Genomic DNA, 8203 nt, shown 5'->3' with positions numbered 1-8203 from the left:
ACTGAGTTCCATCACTGTGAGCCCCAGGGCACGTTAAAAAAAATTGCAGGTTCGGTCATCTGCAGCCCAGAGATGGTTAAACTGGTAAACTTTGTCACAATTTAGAGATCTGCAGAGAAACGTCTCTGGCAAAATATATTACCTTCATAATAGCCGATGTATTTCACCAGAATAATCTCGGTAGCAGGTAGGTTGTGGTAAGTGTTCCCTGCGCTGGTTTAAATTATGCTAATTAAGAAGGACATTAAATGATGATTTAAATAAGGTTTACAGGTAAAATCCAATGGAGTTCGGTAATGCAGCCTCAATATGAGATTACGGTATATGAAGGAGATAAAGCTGAAATAAATGTACTTACAACACCAGTTCCGAAGATCCAGATCGTTACTAGTACGCCTGCACCTGATCCCGGCAACGCAGTTTACCTTATACCGCTATAACACCAGGGAAATTGGTGCCGATTTTGCAAGAGGAAAATTCGATGCTCGTCATTTAAATGAATATTAATTTTTCCTTTGTCAATTTTTGTAGCAGAAAATGAATACAGCGCCGTCTATTTCTGTTGACTGAGAATCACGGTGCTTCAAACTGATCGACTATGTAAAAAATTCCAGGGAAACCACAGACCAAACCAAGAAGATATCTGTCATCGAGCGATTCGATAAAGCAATATCTGTAATTGAGGGAACTTTTAAAACAACATGTTGAATTTTTTTTCATAACAGGGATGAGGGGATTCTGTGCAGGGACTGGAGAAGCTGGCATTGATCTCATTAAAACAGAGAAGGTTAAGAAGAGATTTAATAGAGTTGTTCAAAATTATGAAGAGTTTTGAGAGATTAAATTAGGGAAACTGTTTCCACTAGCAGAAGGGTCGGTAACCAAAGCACAAAGATTTAAAGTAATTGGGAAAGGAACCACAGATGACACGAGGAAACATTATTTTACCAGGCGAGTTGCTTTGATCCGCAATGCAGAGCCTGAAAGGGTGGAGGAAGCAGAGTCAGTAGCAACGTTCAAAATTGAATTGTGTAAACACTTGAACGAATAAACGAACAGTTCTATGGCGGAATGCAAAGGTGTGGGACTAATTGAACAGCTCTTGCAAAGAGGAGGCACAAAGGATCGTAACGGCGTCCTTAGGTGTTGTATCATTCTACGTACGGGACCGTTGTCCCGCAGCAATGCTCCAATTCCCCTTGAATCATGCTGCAAGTCTCTTTACAGCAAATTATAAGAAGAAGCGTATTCGTGTCGACCAAAACACAGCGGGGTTAATGGAAGGAGTAGTTTGGAGAAGGTTCTTTCACAGAGCGAGCACAGACAAGATTGGTCAGACGACCTCCTTCAATGCTGTATTATTGTGTGATTCTATATGTCAAGCACCATCCGGAATTTTCATTTATCGTTGTTACTTTATTGTCCATGGGTTGAAATACTGGAACTTCCTACGTGACATCACATTCACCACATGGACTGCAGCGGTGCAAGGAGAAAGCCCACCAACACTTTTTCAAGGGCAGCCAGTAATGCACAATAAATTCCGGCCTTGCCATCTACGCCCATATCTCGAGAATAGATACAAACATCTAAGAGAAACAGCGGGTATAGAAGGACAATCACCAAGTTAAACATTTCTTGGTTTCTGTCATTTTTGCTTTCTTTTACTATTACCTTATTTTGTTCTCTTACGCTTCTTGTTCTTTCTCCATTTCAATCTTTCTCTCCTCTCTCACACTTTCTCTCGTTCACTCTATTTACTGATTCCAATTTCTTCTTTTGCAATATTCATAACGTTGAATGGTTAAATTGCATCCCCGAATATTTTCTTAATTTGAACAAGTGAGGTGCAGTTGGGAGGGAGGCTTGAATTACCATTCAGAAATACTACCCAGAGCAATGCTCCTCCAAAATGTGTGTAACTCCTCCTTTATTGTTACTGAGTGGCATTCTGAGTGATGCGCCAAATTCACATGAGAGGGAGGAGAGTAACTACATCGTGGCGATTCGTCAATCCTATTCAAATGCTGTTACCCAATTAAAGAATTTGGTGCCTTTTACCAGGAAAGGAATTGCATGCAATGCTTCTTTACTTTCTGTTATACCTCCCTGCCAAACAGTTGCTCACTTTACTGAGTATAGCAGCTTGCAATGGGAAATAGAATTTCAATTTTAAGGTGTTGTTGGTGACGTTGTAAGTGCGCCCATATCGTACCATCATATCATTATATTGTGGCTGGTGCAGGATCATAGAATCATAGATTGGGTTACAGCATAAATGGATACATTTCGGCCTGTGGAGCCCCTGTCCGCACTCTGCAAGAGCACCTCAGCTATTCCCACTCCCCACCTTTTCCCCATAGCCCTGCATTTTTCCGCTTTAGGTAGCTATCCAACATCCTTTTGAAAACCACCATTGAACTTGCCACCACCATCCTTTCAGGCAGTGCTTTCCAGATCATAACCACTCGCTGCATATAAAAGTTATTCCTCAAGTCGCCTTTGGTTCTTTTGCCAGTCCACTTAAATCTGTGTCCTCTTGTTCTCGAACCTTCCGCCAATGAGAAGAGTTTCACCCTGTCTTTTCTGTCCAGAACCCTCATGATTTTGAATACCTCTATCAAATGTCCTCTCAAGGTTCACTGCTCCAGAGAACAATTCCAGCTTCTCCAGTCTATGCACGTAGATGAAATCCCTCATCCCTGGAACCATTCTTCTAATTTTTCTGCACTCTCTCGAAGGCCTTCACATCCTTCCTAAAGTGTGATGCACAGCATTGGATACAACACTCCAGTTGAGCACGAACGAGCGTTTTATAGAGGATTATCTTAACTTCCATGCTTTGGTACGCTATGCCTCTATTTATGAAGCCCAGGATGGCGATTGTTATTTTAACTGCTTTCTCAACCTGCCACTCTCAACGATTTGTGAACGTGTATCCCAGGTCTCTCTGTTCATGCACGCCCTTTAGGATTGTACCCTTTAATTTATACTGCTTCTCCTCGTTCTTCCTACCAAAATGTTACACTTCACACTTTTCTGCATTGGATTTCATCTGCCACGGGTCCGCTAATTCCGCCAGCCTGCGGTCCCCTTTTGAAGTCTATCACTGTCCGCGTCAATGTTCAGCATACTTCTAAGTTTTGTGTCGTCTGTAAATTTTGCAATTGAGACATGTACACCCAAGTCCAATTCGTCAATATATATCAAGAAAAGCAACGTTCCTGATAAAGACCCCTGGGTAACACTGATACCTGAAAAACAGCTTCCAGCCAGAAACACATACCATTCATCACTAATCCCTCTTTCCTGTAATTCAGCATATTTGGTACCCATGCTGTCACTTTCCCTTTTACTCTATGGGCTTCTACTTTGCAGGCAAACGTACTAGCTGGCACTTCGACAAATGCCTTTTGTAAGTCCATGTATACCACATCAACCGCATTGTCCTCATCTACCCTCTCTGTTACCAATGTAAAAATACTCAATCAAGTTATTTAAACACCATTTACCTTTAACAACTGCATACTGGCTTCCTTTAATTAATCCATACTTGTCCAAGTGACTGTTAATTTTGTCTCTATTTTTCGCAGGATCACAGAGACTGCTGCCATGATCCACCACTCGCAATATTCCTGAGAGTTATGAATCAAGGTTATTCAGAGCGGTCTCTACAGGATAACAACTGGTTGTCACATAGTCGCATAATCCTGACTCTAACAAGGAAATAAAGAAAGTACTGGATTTATATAGCACCTTTCACAACGCGTGAACGTCTCAATGCGCTTTACAGCCAGTGAAATACTTTTTGAAAGTGTAGTCACTGTTGTAATGCAGTGAGCCGATGGTGATTCATGAGAGCTCAATAGAATGGAAAAGTATTTGCTAGCATTCGTATGATAATACTACTCTGAGGAAACAAACCGCCGGCAGTACTGAAATAAGGCCCTCTGATTAAAATATAATCTTAATTACACGCAAATCAGTTGTACGATTTCTCACACATGGATGTCAAGATATACGATATCGCGCATGTGGATGTCGAGATATTCGATTTCTCAGACTTGGATGTCGAGATGGGCCATGTTATTTGGGCTGATGGAGCTGGACAAAGCTGGTTCAGAACTGACAGGACAGGATGGCCCACTGGGTGTGATATTATGCAGAATTAACACGAAAATACATTTTTATAATTTGATTAATTTTATAAAGAGATTCATTGGATATTTCAGCGCATCCATTAACTCCTCTCTGAATTTACTCTGGATCACTGCATAAATACACGTGTTTGTGCAGGAACTCAAAAGCTGAAGACTATTTCCGGTTTCTTGGAGAATACATTTTGGGTCTTTGAAATTGGAACCTGAGAAATAATTATTCTTTGTAATTCGGACATACAAGAAATTTATAACGTACACTGTCCATAATAGGATGAAACTGCCTGAGATGGTAAAGAGTAAAACGATGGACTTTCTCCGTCTCTCCATCTCTGGGTCGCTTTGATTCTCTCCACTGCTATGGGCCCGGAGCCTCCTGCGGGCTCTGCTGGTCGCTAGAATATGTCTGACGGTCAGAGCATTGAGCAGCAATATCAGGAGAAAGGGGAGTCATGGCGTTAAAATTCTGTCAAGCCAGTCATATAATATCCATAGAGGAGAAGTATAAAATATTACTTTGATGTTACATAACCACGGGACATTGTCAGTTATGAACATAGGTCCATATGTGAGATAAGAAGGAATGTTTTTTAAACAGCTCAGGGAACCGACCATGACTATAATCAGAGCCGCATTTTTCTCAGTGCAATATTTTGTTTCAATTTCTGGCATCATATGGCCACAAATCGATCGAAGGTGAAAGCGACCGTTAACCAGACGGAACTATCCGTGGCGACATAAATTAGGATAGATGTTATAGTACAGCCTGGAGTGGTGGACAGCAGACTAAATTGAAGATAAATTCCACTGATCCGGTTTAATATCACAGCGGTGATAATGACCAGGAGATCTGCCACTGCCATGGACAGCAGGTACCAAGTGATACATCTGGAAAGACCGCACTTTCCTCGGGACAGGATCACAATTGTCACCAAGTTAGCTGCAAGAAAGAGACAGAAAAGAAATCAGTAACATTATGTATCACTCCTCCTTGATGTTTATTTATTTTGATCATATTTCAGTCTTAGATACTTCACCTCGCAATGGGAATTATTCAGTTACCTGTCGGCAGAGATTGATCTGTTAAGATTTGAATAGTGTTTGAGGAAGGGAAGCGGGAACAGCGAATGTGAAGGAGCGAGGGCGGACTGAAGCAATGAATGAGGAGCAGGACACTGAGAACAGGCCATGGAGTTTTAGGTGCAGCTTCGTGACTTAAACTGTTTATCGTTCACTGATTGTCAACCATTTACTGACGCAGAATATCCCTTCATTAAATGCATGGCTAAAATCACACGTCAATCATGCAATCATTAAATCAGTTCAGAAATTCGATCATATAGACTAATAGAGTCATAGAAGTTTACAGCACGGAAGGAGGCCATTTAAGGCCCTCGACCAACAAGAGGCTATCCAGCTTAATCACACGTTCCAGCTCTAGGTCTGTAATCCTGCAGGTTATGGCACATATGTTGCATATCCAAGTACTTTTTAAATGTGGTGAGGGGTTCTGCCTCCACCATCCTTTCAGGCAGTGAGTTCCAGACCACCACAACACTGCATGAAGAAATTCCCCTCAAATCCCCTTTAAAACTTTTAATAATTATTTTAAATTGATGTATCCTAGTTGTTGATCCCTCTGCTAATGGCAATAGACCCTTTCTATCCACTATATCTCGGCCCGTCATAACTTTATACACCTCAATGAAGTTTCCCCTCTGTTCCAAGAAAAACAAATCCAGGCTATCCAATCTGTCCTCGTGGCTAATATTCCCCACTACCGGCAACATGCTCGTAAATCTCCAGTTCAATCATCTCCTTCCTGCAATGCGGTGACCAGAACTGCACGCAATACTTCAGCTGTGGCCAAACCAGTGTTTTATACAGTTGAAGCATAAGCCCCCCCTGCTCTTGTATTTTATGCCGCGGCTAATAAATGCAAGCTTTAATTATGCCTTATTAATCACCTTATCCACCTGGCCTGTTACTTTCAGGGAATCTGTGGACCAATGGTGGAGCTTTGGAGGCGTGGCCTAATCAGTTGGAGCATTGCTGCTGTGAGAGAAGGAATTCCCTGCTGAAGCTCCTGTCTGGAAGGCCGAGAGTGAACCCTGAGACCAGCCCAGGAAGAGAAGGAGAGGGCTGGCTTACTACAATTCAAGGTCCAGAGGGAGAGGAGGAGAGCAGAAAATGTATCATTTATTGCTACTACAGAGAGTTGGAGAGAGGGGGAAAAGAACATCCTGAGAAAACACCATCCAGTGTGGAAGGAGGGAGAGCCATTTCGACAATCTTCGACAGGTGGGTGTGTTTTGGTGCATTCCCCGAAAGACTTTATTGTATCGGTGGGGGGAGGAAAGAAAACATTTCGAGGGCCGGAACATCGCGGCGGGTGTGTGTGTGTGGAAGTGTGTGTGGGGGTCTTGCTTACAGCTAGGCCCCACACACCACTGAATCACACCTCCCTCATTGCCTAGCCTGGGATAGCTGGAGCTACCTGGCTGAAGTAGTACTAATTACCCTATTAAACATCGTTGGGAGTGTGTGCCTGGGTGGCTCCAGCTAACCCAGGTGATGACATCTTCTCCCCCCACCCGAAGACCATTCTACAAAGACTGTGTTTTTTGCCATCTGGGGAGTGTACCCCAAGAAACACCCACCCATCACTGTGAGGGGAGACCTGCCCTCGCAGCTACCCTCTTTCATACCCCCCTCGCTCTTTCTCTCTCTCTCTCTGTCTCTCCCCTCTCTCTGTGAGAGCCCTTTGCTCCTAATTATAAAACAATTAAGACAACTGAGCAGAGAGAGCAAGGCCCCTCCCCATTCGGGAACTAGGGGAGAGGTGTGACTCTTTTAGAGCTCCCTCTGCTCAAAACACCAACGAGGCCAATTAAAGACTATTAAGGCCTGTGACTTTGGGGTGGGTGTAGCCCTTAAAGGGACCCCGTGATGGCGACCCCATCCACGCTGGTGGCAGGGCCAGCTAGGACATATGCGCAGGCGGCGTCCACATCCACGGTGCCTCCTGCGCCTCCTGCGCCTCCTGCTGCCCTGCCACCATTCATTCTGATAACAAAAAAACACGGGGTCAAGAGCTACACTCACCCCACAATGAGCATTGAAGAGTGCGTGCGGGCGATGGCTGGGGTAGTCGGCCCCTCGGCCATTGTCACAGCCTCCAAGATGTCTGGGAAGGCCGTGTTCTTCATGGGGTCAGAGCGGGCGGTGTCCCTGGCCCTCGAAAAGGGGCTCACGGTGGGCGGGACGTTCCTGCCGGTGGACCCTCTCGAGGCCACCGCGCAGAGGGTCATCATATCAAAAGTCCCGCCCTTTGTTCTCGCTCAGCTCCTCCTCCCTCACCTACACCAACTGGGGGAGGTAAGGTCGGGGACCAACCCCATACCGCTCGGCCTCAGGGAGAGCAGCCTGCGCCACGTTTTCTCCTTCCGCCGCCAGCTCTTTGTCCGGCTGGCGCGGGAGGAGACGACGGAGGGCAATTTTAATGTGGTGCATGAGGGGACAGCCTACCGCGTCTTTTGGACGTCGGACGGCGTGCGGTGCCATGCCTGCAGCGAGGTGGGGCACGTTCGCAAGAACTGTTCCGCCTCCAAAGCCGCCAAACCACCGAAGGCGGCCAAGGCTGGCGCCGCCGCCACCACTCCCCCTAGTAGCGTCCGCGTGCCGGGAGCTGTGGGTGCGCGGTCATCGTCGGGGGCCTTTGTTTTCAATGCCTCCAGCGGGGGGAGAGGAAGAGCGTCCGATCGGAAAGAAGGTGCGGAGGAAGGCAAAACATCTCGAGGCGGGTCCCCTCAGTGCGCCAGACAGCTTGAACACCGCGCTCAGCCCAACCCTGACATCGGCGAGCGCGGGGTGCCCTGAGCCCATGCCCAAGCCCTTCACCAGTATCACAGAGGGGCTCGGGCGCGGGCAAGAAAAGAAAAAGGAGGGTGGTGGAGCGGGAGGCCTCGGCAGACATGGAGGTCTCCCTGCCTCCGCGCTCACCCAGGAACAAAAGGAGGCGCCGCTCCAATGAGGCGGAGGGGGAA

The 8203-nt window shown here is 45.8% G+C and overlaps 1 pseudogene; it reads right to left on the bottom strand.

Annotated features, from left to right (window-relative positions):
- Positions 1 to 4187: 4187 nt before the first annotated feature.
- On the bottom strand, positions 4188 to 5972 carry LOC139251206 (probable G-protein coupled receptor 139; annotated as a pseudogene).
- Positions 5973 to 8203: the final 2231 nt, after the last annotated feature.

This window comes from Pristiophorus japonicus, unplaced genomic scaffold (genome assembly GCF_044704955.1).
Source record: "Pristiophorus japonicus isolate sPriJap1 unplaced genomic scaffold, sPriJap1.hap1 HAP1_SCAFFOLD_422, whole genome shotgun sequence".
NCBI lineage: Eukaryota > Metazoa > Chordata > Chondrichthyes > Pristiophoridae > Pristiophorus > Pristiophorus japonicus.
The sequence above is the reverse complement of the archived record's forward strand: the minus strand, read 5'-3'. Positions and strand labels throughout refer to the sequence as shown.